Source organism: Lagenorhynchus albirostris, chromosome 7, assembly GCF_949774975.1.
Source record: "Lagenorhynchus albirostris chromosome 7, mLagAlb1.1, whole genome shotgun sequence".
Classification (NCBI taxonomy): Eukaryota; Metazoa; Chordata; class Mammalia; order Artiodactyla; family Delphinidae; genus Lagenorhynchus; species Lagenorhynchus albirostris.
In genome coordinates, this window is record NC_083101.1 from 61,708,911 (window position 1) to 61,725,943 (window position 17,033).

Here is a 17,033-nt window from a genome sequence, read left to right on the forward strand (position 1 = left end):
CATTCTTAAGAGAAGTGAGGACACAGAGCAAACCACTGCCTAAAATTTGGAAACACAGGCAATTACAGAAAATCACAACACAGGAGAAACATACCGATAACCAATGACTGGTAGGGAAATGAGAACTGTAATTGACAAATTCCTGGAAGCTCAGCGGGGACTACACTGAGTGTTAAAAAATTCAGAGGGACCCAGTGATCGGGAGCTCTCCACACCTTTGAAGCTTTAACTGGGTTCTCTCAGTGAATATCTGACAAAAATCCCTTTGTGTTTCCAGCACAGGGAGAGGAAAGGGAACTATTTTGAAATACACCAGGGCATTCCCTTCCTCTTAATAAGGTCGGCCTTCAGGAGAAACTAATTAACCAGATCTTAATCAGGGGGGTATTATCAGAGCCTAATTGACCTGGGGTAAGAGAAATATCCAGCTCTAGGAGGCTACCCAATTTCAGCACACTCTAGCCATCCTGTCCCACTAAGGAGGGGAACAAAAACTGACTAGCACATGTGTAGCTTACAGTACAGAGACAGAGACTCACTAAAAGACTGAGACCCAATCATAGGATTAGAGAACACTTCCACTCCCCCAATACCTCATCACCATATTACTAAAGGTCTAACTGGAGCAGTTCCTTTCACCTGGTACATCATGTCCAGCTAGTAACAATTACAAGGAATATCAAAAAACAAACCAACCCCCCCCCACCAAAACAATACAATTTGAGGAGACAGGGCAAGCAACAGAACTAGACATAGCAGAGATGTTAGGATTATAAGACCAGGAATTTAAAACAACCATGATTAATAGGCTAAAGGCTCTAATGGATAAAGTAAGCAGAGAGATGTAAATCCTAAGAAAAAAATAAAAAGAAATGTAGAGATCAAAAATACTGTAGGACTTCCCTGGTGGCGCAGTGGTTGAGAGTCCGCCTGCCGATGCAGGGGACGCGGGTTCGTGCCCCGGTCTGGGAGGATCCCGCGTGTAGCGGAGCGGCTGGGCCCGTGGGCCATGGCCGCTGAGCCTGCGCGTCCAGAGCCTGTGCTCCGCAAGGGGAGAGGCCACAGCAGTGAGAGTCCCGCGTACCGCAAAAAAAAAAAAAAAAAAAAAAAAAAAAATACTGTAAAGATGTAACAAATGAAGAATGCCTTGGCCTGGGCTTAGTAGAGTGGTTGCAACTAAGGAAAGAATCCCTGGCCTTGAGCATTTCATCATAGAAACCTCCAAAACTGAAAAAAAAAAAAAAAGGGTCAAAAAAAATAACAGAATATCCACTACAAGTAAGACAACCACAAAAGGTATATGTCAGATGCAAAACCAAAGATCCAGGAAGCTTAGAGAATGCCAAACAGAAAAAATGTCAAAAATACTCTACCTAGGCATATCAGTTTCAAAATACTGGAAAACAAATAAAGAAAAAATCCTGAAAGAAGATGGAAGTGAAAACAAAACAAAACCTTATCTATAGAGAAACAAAGAATTACATCCCACATTTCTAGAGGAAAAAATGCAAGCAAGTAGAGAATGGAGCGAAATATTTAAATAGTTAAGAGGAAAAAATCAAAAACAACAAAAAACCCCACAAAATTATGTACCCTGAGAAATTATCCTTCAAAAATAAAGAAGAAATAAAACACATGTCAGACAAACGAAAATTGAGAAAATTTGTGGCAACTAGACCTGCCTTGCAATAAATGTTAAAAAAAATTTTTTTTACAACAAAGGAAAATGACATCGGTGAGACATAGATATATATAAATAAAGGAATAGCACTGGAGAATAAGCAAATGTAAAATACAAACTTTTTTTCTTACTTTTTCTAACAGAAAACAGTTTGTTCGGGCTTCCTTGGTGGCGCAGTGGTTGAGAGTCCGCTTGCCGATGCAGAGGACGCGGGTTCGTGCCCCCGTCCGGGAGGATCCCACATGCCGCGGAGCGGCTGGGCCTGTGAGCCATGGCCACTGAGCCTGCGCGTCTAGAGCCTGTGCTCCGCAATGGGAGAGGCCACAACAGTGAGAGGCCCATGTACCGCAAAAAAAAAGTTTGTTCAAAATAATAGTAACAATGTATTAAATTATGCATGAATATATATTTATATATTATTACACAAGTATATATAATTGAAATGAATGACAGCAATGATATGGGAAGAAGGAATTAGGATTATTTTGTTATAAAAATGTGCTTGTACTACTGGTAAAGTAGTATAGTGTTATTTGAAGGTGGACTTGGATTAGATGTTAATGTATATTGTATATGCTAGGGCAACCACTTAAAAAAAGGAGGAAAAAAAGTATAACATATATGCTAAGAAAGGAGTGAATATGGAATCATATTAATCAGTTAAAACCACAAAAGGCAGAAAAAAATTGGAAGACAAATATAGGAAAGAAGAACAAGGGCAACAAATAGCAAACTAACAAATATTGTAGATATGCATCCAACTACCTTAATAATTTCTTTGAACATCAGTGATCTAAATGCACAAAGATAGAGATTGTTAAGAGTGGATCAAAAAAGAAACCTAAATATATTTCATTTACAAGAAAACCACTATTAACAATAAATACATGTATAGATTAAAAGTAAATGGATGGATAAAGATGTACCTTGTTAACACTAATCGAAAGGAAGTGGGAGTAGCTATATCAGTTTCAAATAGAACAAACTTCAAAGAAAGGAAAGTCAACAGGGAAAAAGAGGGGCATTTTATAATGAGAAAGGGATCAAATAACCAAAAACATGTTACAACCTTTGAAGTTTATGTGCCTAAAAGGTAAGTGTCAAAATATGTGAAGCCAAAACTGGACACATAGAACTGCAGGAAGGAACAGATGAATCCACTATTACAGTAGAGACTTTAACTCCCCTCTTGGAAATGGACAGATTCAGTGGGCAAAATATCAGTAAAGACATAGCTGAACTCGACAACACCATTAATCAACTGGATATAATAAACATTTATAGACTACTTCATCCAACAATAGCAGAATACATATTATTCTCAAGTTCATACAGAACATTTACTAAGATAGATGCCATTCTGGACATACAGAGAAAATCTCAAACTACTTCAAGACTAAACAACACACTCTTAAATAACACATAGGTCAAAGAAGAAATATCAAGAGATTAAATAGATTTTAGCTAAATAAAAATAAAAACACAACTTATCAAAATTTGTAGAATGCAGTGAAAGCAGTTCATAGAGGGAAATTTATAACACTGAGCACATATTATTAGATAAGAAGTATCTTCCACCTTAGAACTAAAAGAGAAGTGCAGATTAAATCCAAAGTAAGCACAAGAAAAAAATAATAAAAATTAGAAATGAATGTCTTCCAATCTTTTTCTGCCTTTTGTGGTTTTTACTGAAAACTTTATCCAGCAGCATTAGACAAAAATCAAAAGCAGGTTCACTGGAAAGGTCAGTATAGTATATAAGCCTTTAGACAGACTAATGAAGAAAAAAGAAGATACAAATTACTAATATCATAAATAAAGAACAGGACAACACTACAGATGCTATGGTAATTAAAAATACATTAAAGGAAAACTATGAACAACTCTATGCTGAAAATTTTGATAACTTAGAATGAACCAATTCCTTGAAAGACATAATTTGCCAAAACTTACACATGAAGAAATAGACAACGTTAATAGGTATATATCTATTAAAGATATTGAATCAATAACAGCCTTCTAAAACAGAAAGTACCAGGTCCAGATGGCTTCACTGGTTAATTAAAAAAATATATAAGGAAGAAATTATATCATCTCTACAATCTCTTTCAGAAGACAGAAGCAGAGAGAATACTTCTTATCCCATTTAATGAAGGCAGCATTACTCTAATACTAAAAGCAGACAAGACATTACAAGAAAACTAAGTAAAGACTAATACTGCTCATGAACATAGATGCAAAAACCCTCAAAAAATCTTAGCAAATAAAATCCAACCATGCATAAAAAGAATTATACATTATGACTAAGTGGGATTTATTCCATATATGCAAGGCTGGTTCAGTATTTGAAAATCAATTAATACAATTCATAACATCAAAAAGCTAAAGGAGAAAAAGTATATGACCATATCAATAAATGCAGAAAAAGCATGTGATAAAACCCAGTACCCATTCATAATACAAATTCTCAATAAACTAAAAACAGAGGGGAACTTTCTCAACTTGATAATTTATCCACAAAAACCCTACAGCTAAGATCATACTTAACGGTGAGAAATTCAAAGTTTTCCCACTAAGATCAGGTACAGCATAGATGTCTCCTCTCACCACTCCTTTTCAACATTGTACTGGAAGAGCTTGCTAATATAATAAGGCAAGAAAAAGAAGGAAAAGGTATAAAGATTTAGAAGGAATACATAAAACTGTCTTTATGTGCAGATGACATGATTGTCTACGTAGAAAATCCAAGAGCAGTTAGTGAGGAGGGAGGGATGAATATGTGGAACACAGATAATTTTTAGAACAGTGAAAATACTCTGCGTGATACTATAATGATGGATATGACATTAAACTTTTCTCCAAACTTATATAATGTATACATCTGGAGTGAACCCTAAGGTAAACTGTGGACTTGGGGTGATTATAGTGTATCAAGGTAGGTTCATCAATTTTATCAAATGTACCACTCTAGTAGGGGATGTTAACAATGGGGAAGCTATGCATGCATGGGGGCAGGGGATATATGACAAATCTCTGTACCTCCCTCTTAGTTTTGTTGTAAACCTAAAATTGCTGTAAATATATACATATAAAACAAAAAATAAAAACAATAAGTCACACGAATGAATATGAAGAAAGCAGACACAGGCCAAAATAACTATGCTTATTATTTTCACGAATAAAAAACAGAGTACCAAGAATTCTGGCAGAAAAAAAATTTAACTGTTCAAAAAATAAGTTGGGGATATTATAGAGATTAAAAAGTACTGAAATTGCAAACCTAGTGGGTAGATTAATGCCAGATTAGATACCACTAAATTAAAAAAATTGTAAAACTGATTATGGTTTTAAAGAAAATATCCACAATACATAAACAAAAGAAGGAAAATACAGGAAAGAATATAGAAGACCTATTTAATAGCATGAAAAGCTCTAACTGACATGTTCTTTGTGTTCCTGATGGAGATGAGAGTGAGAATTAGGCAGAAGCAAAATTCAAATGGGATAACGGCTGAAAGGCTTTCAAAAATATTAATAAAATACACTTCCTGTCACAGAGGAAGTCTGACAATATGACAATTGCTAAAAATAAAAGCCAAAGACCACAATCTGAAAGGAAGGGGTTCAGTGATAGCCTCAGGGAGGAACTTGAAAAGAATATCAATAAAGTGATAGTTGGCTTCTCAAAAGAAAGAATGGACACCAGAACACTATAGAATTATATTACCTTTGCTTCAAGAGTTTAAAGATAAAATGAAGCCTAGATAAAGACATTTTCAGGCAAACTAAATAAAGGAAACTCACCAGCAACAGACCTGCTCTAAAGATAATGGAAAATACTATCCTTCACTCAGAAAGAAATGTAACCTGGAACAAAGATTGAAGATAAAGAATATATATGATTAATAGAAAGTTTTCACATAGTTGTAAATTTAATAAAAATACTGACTGTATAAAACAGTAATAAAAATACTTGTGTAGACAGATACATCAGAAATACATCTACACGTGGAAAAGAACACCTACTGAACGCTGGCAGAAGACCTCAGACCTCCCAAAAGGCAAGAAACTCCCCACGTTTTTTCCAAAAGAAAAAAGAATAAACAGAGACAAAAGGATAGGGACGGGATCTGCACCAGTGGAAGGGAGGTGTGAAGGAGGAAAAATTTACATACACTAGGAAGCCCCTTCACGGCAGAGACCGTGGGTGGCGGAGGCGGGAAACTTCAGGGCCGCGGAGGAGAGCGCAGCAACAGGGGTGCGGAGAGATTCCCGCACAGAGGAAAGTGGCGACCCGCACTACCAGCCCCAGAGATGTTTGCTCACCCGCCGGGGTGGGCGGGGCTGGGAGCTGAGGCTTGGGCTTTGGTTGGATAAGTAGGGAGAGGACTGGCCGCGTGAACAAAGCCTGAAGGGGTTAGTGCACCACAGCTAGCCGGGAGGGAGTCTGGGAAAAGGTCTGGAACTGCCAAAGAGACAAGAGACTTTTTCTTCCCTCTTTGTTTTCTGGTGCTCAAGGAAAGGGGATTAAGAGCACTGCTTAAAGGAGCTCCAGAGACGGGCGCAAGCCGCGGCTAAAAGCGCGGACCCCAGAGACGGGCATGAATCGCTAAGGCTGCTGCTGCCGCCACCAAGAAGCCTGTGTACGAGCACAGGTCACTCTCTACACCTCCCCTCCCAGGAGCCTGTGCAGCCCGCCACTGCCAGGATCCCGGGATACAGGAACAACTTCCCCGGGAGAACGCACGACGCGCCTCAGGCTGGTGCAACTTCCGCTGGCCTCTGCAGCCACAGGCTAGCCTGACATCCGCACCCCTCCCTCCACCCGGCCTGAGTGAGCCAGAGCCCCCGAGTCAGCTGCTCCTTTAACCCCGTCCTGTCTGAGCGCAGAACAGACGCCCTCAGGCGACCTACACGCAGAGGTGGAGCCGAATCCAAAGCTGAGCCCTGGGAGCTGTGAGAATAAAGAAGAGAAAGTGATATCTCTCCCAGCAGCCTCAGGAGCAGCGGATTAAATCTCCACAATCAACCTGATGTACCCTGCATCTGTGGAATACATGAAAAGACAATGAATCCCAAATTGAGGAGGTGGACTTTGAGAGCAAGATTTATTATTTTTTCCTCTTTTTGTGAGTGTGTATGTGTATGCTTCTGTGTGAGATTTTGTCTGTATAGCTTTGCTTCCACTTTGTTTGCACATGAAGCAACTGACAAAGGATTCATCTCCAAAATTTACAAGCAGCTCATGCAGCTCAATAACAAAAAAACAAACAACCCAATCCAAAAATGGGCAGAAGACCTAAATAGACATTTCTCCAAAGAAGATATACAGATTGCCAACAAACACATGAAAGAATGCTCAACATCATTAATCATTAGAGAAATGCAAATCAAAACTACAATGAGATATCATCTCACAACAGTCAGAATGGACATCATCAAAAAATCTAGAAACAATAAATGCTGGAGAGGGTGTGGAGAAAAGGGAACACTCTTGCACTGCTGGTGGGAATGTAAATTCATACAGCCACTATGGAGAACAGTTTGGAGGTTCCTTTAAAAACTACAAATAGAATTACCATATGACCCAGCAATCCCACTACTGGGCATATACCCTGAGAAAACCATAATTCAAAAAGAGTCATGTACCAAAATGTTCATTGCAGCTCTATTTACAATAGCCAGGAGATGGAAACAACCTAAGTGTCCATCATCAGATGAATGGATAAAGAAGATGTGGCACATATATACAAGGGAATATTACTCAGCCATAAAAAGAAATGAAATTGAGCTACTTGTAGTGAGGTGGATGGACCTAGAGTTTGTCATACAGAGTGAAGTAAGTCAGAAAGAGAAAGACAAATAACATATGCTAACACATATATATGGAATCTAAGAAAAAAAAATGTCATGAAGAACCTAGGGGTAAGACAGGAATAAAGGCACAGACCTCCTAGAGAATGGACTTGGGGATATGGGGAGGGCGAGGGGTGAGCTGTGACGGGGTGAGAGAGTGGCATGGACATGTATAGACTACCAAACGTAAAATAGATAGCTAGTGGGAAGCAGCCGCAAAGCACAGGGAGATCAGCTCGGTGCTTTGTGACCACCTAGAGGGGTGGGATTGGGAGGGTAGGGGGGAGGGAGACGCAAGAGGGAAGAGATATGGGAACATATGTATATGTATAACTGATTCACTTTGTTATAAATCAGAAACTAACACCACTGTAAAGCAATTATACTCCAATAAAGATGTAAAAAAAAATACTTGTTTAGTGTACAACATGGAGGACATTGAAATGCATAAAAATAATCATATATAAGTTAAGAAGAAAGTGCATGGTGCTAATGTAAAAGAATACATATTTAATAATAATATATTTATAGTATAATAACTATAACTCACAATGAATGGATAACAGTTGCTGGTAGCTGTGCACTAAAAAATCTGCAGCCACCTTCAAAAAGAAGACACTGGAAGATATACAAGGAAGAAGATACAGAAACTGCCCAGAAACTCTCTTCAGGATTGAGAGACCTTTCCCTCAGCTGCTTGGAATGCTGCCAGTTGCCAACTCCCAGTTGTTAGCCCTTTCTGGAAATTGTCTTGGCTGGAGAGAGTTGGCTCTCCTAAGAAAAGCCCTGTTTCTGGTGACAGACGACATCCAGAGACCCATCAATGTAAGAATATAAATGCCTGACCCACGGATGTAACATGGGAGAACTCTGAAGGCCCATCCCAGCTTCAGTGCTCCCCTTAGGTTTGCTGGCTGAAGTCTTTGTAGAGACTGCATGACAGCTCAACTACTTCCTTGGCCTATTCTGACTGTTTCCATTTCTGTCAGTAAATATTGATCCCAGGAGCACTTTTTACTATACTTCCAGCACACTATTTTGTTTCAGATAAAATTGATACAATATTGAGTAAAGATGAAAAACATCTGAATAGCAATCAATAAAGAGGCTCTTACTGAAACATCTAATTTTGAACTCAGATAGTAGAAAATCCAGCTACTTTTTACGTGCTCATGGAACCTTCCAGTATTTATTCATTTACTTATTTAACGAAGTATAGTTGATTTACAATGTTGTGTAATACAATGTTGTGTTAATTCTGGTGTACCACCAACCTAAAAATAAAAACAATAAAAATGGAACTGCAGAAAAATCAGTAGTGGAAGGAAGAACTAAAAAATATTTTCCATTGATATCATAGTCAAAGTCCCATTATGTAAAATGCTCTGATAGAGAAAGAAAGAACAAGTTGACAGAATAAAAGGGCAAAAGGAAGTTAACTGGGGGAAAGAAAATGGTCCTTAGGAACATGAAATTATGTTTAACCTAATAATAACACCAATACATAAAACTACACAGTGACACCATTTCTCTTTTATCAGATTGACAAAATCAGAAAGACCAAACACATCCTCTGTTGGCAGGTTGTAGAAAGGAGGAATTTTATATGCTGTGGGAATATTTCAAAATGTTAGAACCTCTATTAAATAGAGTTTGATTCAATTCTGTAAATATAAAACAATATAATATGTAAGTATATTGTTATATCATTACATATTATAGCAGAGATTGGAAAAAATCTGCAATTTCAATACCATAATAGGTAACTAGCTGGGTACACTACAATACACACATACTTATCACAGTTAAAAGAACTAATTAGTTATAAAAAGAAATAAGATGTTCATTGTGGGTTTATTTCTAGCATATTGTTAATTTAAAAGTGCAGGTTACAGATACATTGTATAGTTTGCTAAAATTGTTTAAAATATAAGGGACAGTATGAAAAATATATAGTCTCACAAAAGAGGACAAAGTACAAAATACTGAAAATGATTTGTTAATGGGGAGGACAGAGCTAAGGAGATGCAAATGGAGTAATATTTCCCTGAATATACCATTTTTTCAAAGTTTTTATATTTGGACCATGTCAGTTTTACATATTAAAACTATAAATTTCAAATTTTTAAGGAAAAATTAAGCCTAAAAAAATTTAACCAAAGAAAAATAAAACAGAGAGAGAAAATTAACAGGACTATATATCAGGTAGTTAACATAACTACGAAAAGACAATAAGTGTTTTGTAATAAATTTGAATACAGTATACTGACTAAACACTCTTTGTGGGGCATACTCTAAGGACAAAAGGAATTACTAAGGAATCTTAAACTACAATGTTAGTATTACACCTTTAAAATTCTTTTAAGCATATCATAGGAAAACATACATCCGTACATACTTATGAAATAATGTTACTAATCAAAGAAATGTTCCATATTAGACAAAAGAAAGATAAACATAAAATCAATAAAGGTATGAAAAATGTTGCATACCGTATTTAAATTGGAAATATTAATTGAAGCCCAGATTTTAAAACATATACATCAAGGAATTTCTGGTTTAAGCTTCAATATGTAAAGAACTTGGAAGTTTTACTCTCTTTCTTACAGCCAGAAACAGCTGAGCAAGTTGAGAATCAATGACCTATCTTGGACTCACCAGAGGACTGAGGGTGCAAAGGCTAACTGCCACTTTGAAAGTCAGAAAGACAGACAAATCGAAGGAGTCACAGCTGTTTACCAGGGGAAGGAACAGCTGGAGCCATTACGATTGGTAGGGAGAGTTAAAAGGACATTTTGAAGAATTGGTGGAGTCTGAATATAGACCAGCATGAGGGTGAAGGTGAGAAACTCCTGGGGTTTAGAGTATTGAGAGGGCAGAAACTTCTGTAGATTTATCTCCAAGGAAGCAACCAGATTCTTGTGGTGAAGAGCTGCCATTCCCATTATCAGTTTGTCAGAGGAAGGGGGAAAGTAACCATTGTGAACTAGGTTAGAGCTTTCTCCATAACAAAGGCCTACTCTCCAAGGAAAAATGACCTTGTCAGAGCCTTATTGGACTCGGGGAGAGAATATTTCCCCAAATATCTGTCCTTCCTGTCTCACGGAGGGTGGGGGGAGGGAGCTAAGAAATGCTTATTAAAAACCACAGTTCAGGGCACAGTTCTATTATAACACTGAGATTTAATCATAATATTATAGAATGCTTTTCTTTCCCCATACCTGATCACCACACCAGCAGAGGGCCTGTACAGTAACAGGGATTACAGTAAAGATCTACAAGACTCCATCTAAGAAGTAGTTCTTAGGGAAGCTCAAAGACAACAGGGAAGACCAAAGCAGGAATAGGCTAGGAATTCAAATGTGCCTACAGGTATAGCAAACATTATAAACACCTCAACTCCTAGTCAGAATGACATAAATGCTCACACTGAGGCTATTTACCTCAATCGATTTTCATCACACCTGGCATTCAAGAAAAATATAAAAATTAAAAGACATGCTAAAAAGTCGAGAAGAAACAAAGTCTGAAGACACAAAGAAAACATCAGAAACAGATATGACACAGATGTTAGAAATATCAGACAGGGAATTTAAAATAACTATAATTAATATAATAAAGACTCTAATGGAAAAATAAATAAATAATGCAAGAACAGATGAGAAATGTAAGGATTGAGATGGCAATTCTAAGAAAGAATCAAAAGAATAAGCTAGAAATAAAAAACACTGTAACAGTACAGAAGAATGCTATCAATGAGCCCTTCAGTATACTAAACATGGCCTAGGAAAGAATCAGTGATCTTGAAAAAGCATTATCTTAATTATAGAGGAACAGGGAGATTTTTTTTATACAGTTGACTCTTCATCAGAAACCATACAAGGAAGAAAAGAGTAGAGTAATATATATCACAGCAAGCTAATCCTTCATAAGAGAAGGAGATATAAAGACTTTCCTTTTTTTTTAAAACATTCCCAGACATTTTTTTAATTAATTTTTTTTTTTTTTTTTTTTTTTTTTGGCTGCATTGGCTCTTGGTTGCTGCACTCAGACTTTCTCTTGGTTGCTGCACTCAGACTTTCTCTATTTGTGGTGAGCAGGGGCTGCTCTTCGTTACTGGGGAACAGGCTCTAGGAGCACAGGCTTCAGTAGTTGTGGCACACAGGCTCAGCAGTTGTGTCTCATGGGCTCTAGAGCACAGGCTCAGTAGTTGTGTCTCACAGGCTTAGTTGCTCCACAGCATGTGGGATCTTCCTGGACCAGGGCTCAAACCCGTGTTCCTTGCATTGGCAGGCAGATTCTTAACCACTGCACCACCAGGGAAGTCCAAAGACTTTCTTTTAAACAAAACTTAGGGAATTCATTTTGAGCAGTCCTGCAAATAAGGTTACAAGTTCTTCACGGAGAAAGAAAAGGATATATGTCAGAAACTCAGATCCACACAGAGAAAGAGAGAGTGTCATGGAAGAATTAAATATAAATAAAATATTTTGTTTTTCTTATTCTTAATTAAGATAATCTAAAAGATAATTGCTTCTTTGAAGTAAAACAAGTAACAATGTATTGTGTGATTATAGGGTATGGATAAGTGAAAGGAATGACTAAATGCCATAAGGAATGAGGCAGGAAGGGATTGGGAATATTTTGTTATCAGGTACACCCATTACAAGAGAAGCAGTATGTGTTTTTTGAAGGTGGATTAGATTAGTTAAAATGTATATTGTAAACTACAGGGGAACCACACACACGCAAAAAAAGGGATAGTGAAAGTAATACAACCAATAGTCTAAGAGAGGAGATTAAGTTAAATCATATAAAATATTACGTCAAATCAGATTAGGCAGAAAACAAAAGGAAAAGAGACAAAGAACTAACACAAGGCACATAAAACAGTTACAAACATAGTAGTATTAGTCTTACTAAATCATTAATCACTTTAAATCTGAATGGTCTAAATACTATTAATACAATTATAAAACAGAGATTGTTAGAATGAATTTTAAAAAGACACAATTATATATTGCCTACAGAAAATCCAACTTAAATATGAAGTTTCATATAGGTTAAAAGAAAAGTGTTAGAGAAAGGTATAGCATGCCAATGCTAATCAAGAGAAATCTGGAGTAGCCATAGTAATTTAAGATAAATTAGACTTTGGAGCAAGGAAAGTCATTAGGGATAAAGGTAGACATTAAAGAGTGATAAACAGGTCAATTCAAGAAGAGATTAACAGCTTGGTGCTTTGTGACCACCTAGAGGGGTGGGATGGGGGGGTGGGAGGGAGATGCAAGAGGGAGGAGATATGGGGATATATGTATATGTATAGCTGATTCACTTTGTTATAAAGCAGAAACTAACACACTATTGTAAAGCAATTATACTCCAATAAAGATGTTAAAAAAAAAGAAGAGATTAAAATCCTTAATGTCTATACACCTAACAAGAGAGAGACAAAAGACATGAGGAAAAACATATATTCAAGGAAAAATAGACAAATCCACTATTATAATTAAAATTTTCAACAGTCTTCTATGCCCACAAATTTGATAACTCAGATGAAATGAAACATATCTTTGATAGACTCAAACTACCAAAACCCACAGTGAAAAATAAATAATCCAAATAGGCCAATATCTATTAAAGGAACTGAATTAATAGCCAGTAACATTCTAAAGAGCAAAGCATCCCATCTAAGTGGTTTCACCGGTGATTTCTTCCAAATATTTAAGGAAAAAATGATACCAATTATCCACAATATATTCCAGAATATAGAATCATAAGGAATACTTCCGAGCTCATTCTATGAATTCATCAATCAGTAACCTAATGCCAAATGAGAGACTTATGACATGAAAAGAAAACTATGGACTAACGCCTCTCATGAAAGTAAATGCAATAAATTCTCAACCAAATGTTAGCAGATGAAATTCAGTAATATTTTAAAACAATTATAAACTACACCAAAGTCAGATTTTTCTAGGTATTCAGGGCTGTTTCAACATTCAAAAATCAATGTATAATATCTACCACATTGACAATTGAAGCAGAAAGATACTTTTGATAAAACTCAATATTCATTAATGATAAAAACTCGGCATACTAGGAGTAGAAAAGAACTTTCTCAACTCGCTAAAGAACATCCATAAAAACATACAGCAAACACCACATTTACTGGTGAAACATTAATGCTTTCCCCCCAAGGATGAGAACAAGCCAAGGGTGTCTTCTCTCAACACTTCTATTCAACCTTGTACTGGAAGTTCTACCTAGTTCAATAAGCTAAGAAAAGGAAATAACATGTATACAGATTGGGAAGGAAGCAATAAAACTGTCTTTGTTCTCAGACAGGATAATCTTTGTAGAAATTATCAAAGAATCAACAAAGAAATTCTTGGAAGTAATAATCAAGTACAGCAAGGTCACAGGACACAAAGTTATTATACAAAAGTCAGTTACTTTCTATGTACAATATACTAACTGAACAAATTCTGAAATTAAAAATACAATATCATTTATAATAGAACCAAAAAAGAGAAATAATTAGGTATAAATCTAACAAATTATGTAAAGATTCTTTATGTAAAAAACTATAGAGGTCTAATGAGAGAAAGCAAGATCTAAATAAATGGAAAGATATTTCATGAACTGGAAGACTCAGTACTGTTAAAAATGTCAATGCTTCCCAACTTGACTTATAGATTCAATACAATCCCAATCAATATCTCAGGAAGATATTTTGTTGATATTGAGAAATTTATTCTAAGTTAATACAGAAATGCAAAGGACCTAAGATAATCAACACAATACTGGAAAAGAAGAAAAATATACTTGGAGATTTCATACTACTCAGTTCCAATACTTAATATAAAACTGCAGTATTTGTTGTTTCAAAAACGTGTGCGTTCCCCAGGTGAAATCTGAAACTGGTCCCCATACACGGAGGGGAAGGAGAGACCTAAGAAAGAGGAAACCCACTCCAGATTGGTAGGTGGCAGGTTTAGTAAACAAGGGAACTTGCATACAAGGCTTATCTTGGGTGACCAAGATGAGTATATCTCTGCACCCACCCACCAGAATCTTAAAAGTTTATATAGAGACTTTAACTGGGTTCAGTAACATATTCAGTCCACACGGTCTCGGCAGCACCTTCTCAAGTCTATGTTTTTGATACAGGCCCAGCTACGGGAATGGTGGGCAGAATGTACATTCCAACTATAGGAGAAAGGGTAAGGAGTCTCTTATTGCCTGGGTTCAGCTCTTGGTCAACCAGTGGTCATGTCCTCCCAATGACCTCCTCTAACAGTAATCAAGGCAACATAGTACTAGCAAAAGAATAGATACATAATTCAATAAAACAGAATAGGAAGCCTAGAGACAGACCCATAGAAAGATGATCCAATGGAGAAAAGTTTTTTCCACAAATGGTGCTGGAATATTAAATATTGATATGTAATAATGATAATAAAATAATACCAATATAATAAATATATCTAATCTCAGAATTTACAATTTTCACAAAAAATAAATAGAGAATATAAATAAAAGAAAATGCAAAACCACAAAACTTCTAGGAGAGAGCACAGTAGAAAATTTAAGTGACCTTGGAGTTGGGTATGAGTTTCTAGATAAAGTATCCAAAATACAATTCATGAAAAAAAGTTGATAGATGGATTTCTTAAAGTGAAAACTTTTCTCTGTGAAAAACAGTTAAGGGAATGAAGAGAAAAACCACATACTGGGAGAAAAGACTGTCAAAACACACATATCTAATAAACCCAAATAAACCCAAATAAACCCAAATAAATAGTAACGAACCTGAAGAGAGAACTCACCAAAGAAGACATACAGATGGCAAATAAGCATATGAAAAGATTCTATACATAAAATGCCATTAGGGAGTTACAAATTAAAACAAGATATCATTAAACACCTATTAGATTAACCAAAAACCAAAAATCTGATAATATCATTTCTGGTGCAGAAGTGAAGGAACAGTTACATGCACTACTTGTGGGAATGCAAAATAGTACAACCACTTTGGGAGCATTTGGAAGTTTCTTACAAAGGTAAATATACATTTAACATGTGATTCATTAATTGCATTCCTCAGTGTTTACCCAACTGACTTGAAAAATTATGTCTGCACAAAACTTGCATGCAAATGTTACAGCAGCTTTTTTCACAGCCGCCAAAAATAAAAGATACCAAGATGCCCTTCAGTAGATAAGTGGAGAATCCACTGTGATACATCCAACATATAGAATATGTATTCAGTGATAAAAACATGAGCAATCAAGCCACAAAAAAAGTATGAATCTTAAATGAATATTTATAAGTAAAAGGCTAAAAAGGCTATACACTTTGATTCCAATTAGATGACACTCTGGAAAAGCCAAAGCTACATAGACAATAAATCCAGTGTTGCCAGGGATTTGGGGAAAGGGAAGGTAGGGTTTAATATATGAAGCACCGGGGAGTTTTTAGGAATGTGAATCTATTAAGTATAATACTATATTTTTGGATAAGTGACAATATTCATTTTTCAAAATCCATTTATCAACATAGCACAAAGTGTGAACCTTAATACTCAAAAATCTTAAAAATAATAATTTAGTAGGTCAGTGACTCCCAGAATGGAATGCAGAATGTGACAAAACAATTGAACTTTATTACAAATATATGAAGCAACCTCACTGAATGGGGTGGGGGAAATGTTCTGAGGTAAGTAACCTCGGAAATGAGTGGAGACTAGAAAACCAAAGGGGGAAAAATAAACTATACAAAATCACTGAACTTGAGTTGAAAAAGGTATATCCCATCAGGTATGAGTTAACAATTCTGAATACATATGTTTACTAGAATTAAAGTAAATGGAAGGTGGATGATGAAAAAACAGTTTCCTCACTTTTGTAGTGGTAGCTTAGAGATAAGCAACAGGAAGGAGCCAAAATGAATGAAGTGGTAATAAATTAGAATGGGATACATCAGTATCCCATTAGATAAATATCGGTATATATGGTGACATAAGGTCTCTATAAATATAGATATGTATATATACATAGGTTAGTATATACGCATATATTTTTCCTGCACTGACACTGATAAGGGGGCCTAAAGATACCTCAGTAGCAAAGAGTAAACTTATATTAGGGTTTACTAAGCTAAACCTATATTACTAACTATGTTTACTAACTAAACCTGTATTAGGGTTCTCCAGAGAAGCAGAACTAATAGGATATACATAGACATACAGAAAGAGATTTAAAATGAGGGATTAGCTCACACAATTATGGAGACTGAGAAGTCTCACCATCTGCTATCTGCAAGCTAGAGGCCCAGGAAAGCTCGTGGTGTAGTTCTAGTTTAAACTCAAAGGCCCTAGGACCAGGGAAGTCAATGGTATAAGTAAGACCAAGTCCAAATGTCCAAGGATCAGGAGAACCAATGTCCAAGAACAGAAGAAGATTTATGTCCCAGTTCAAGCAGAGAGCAAATT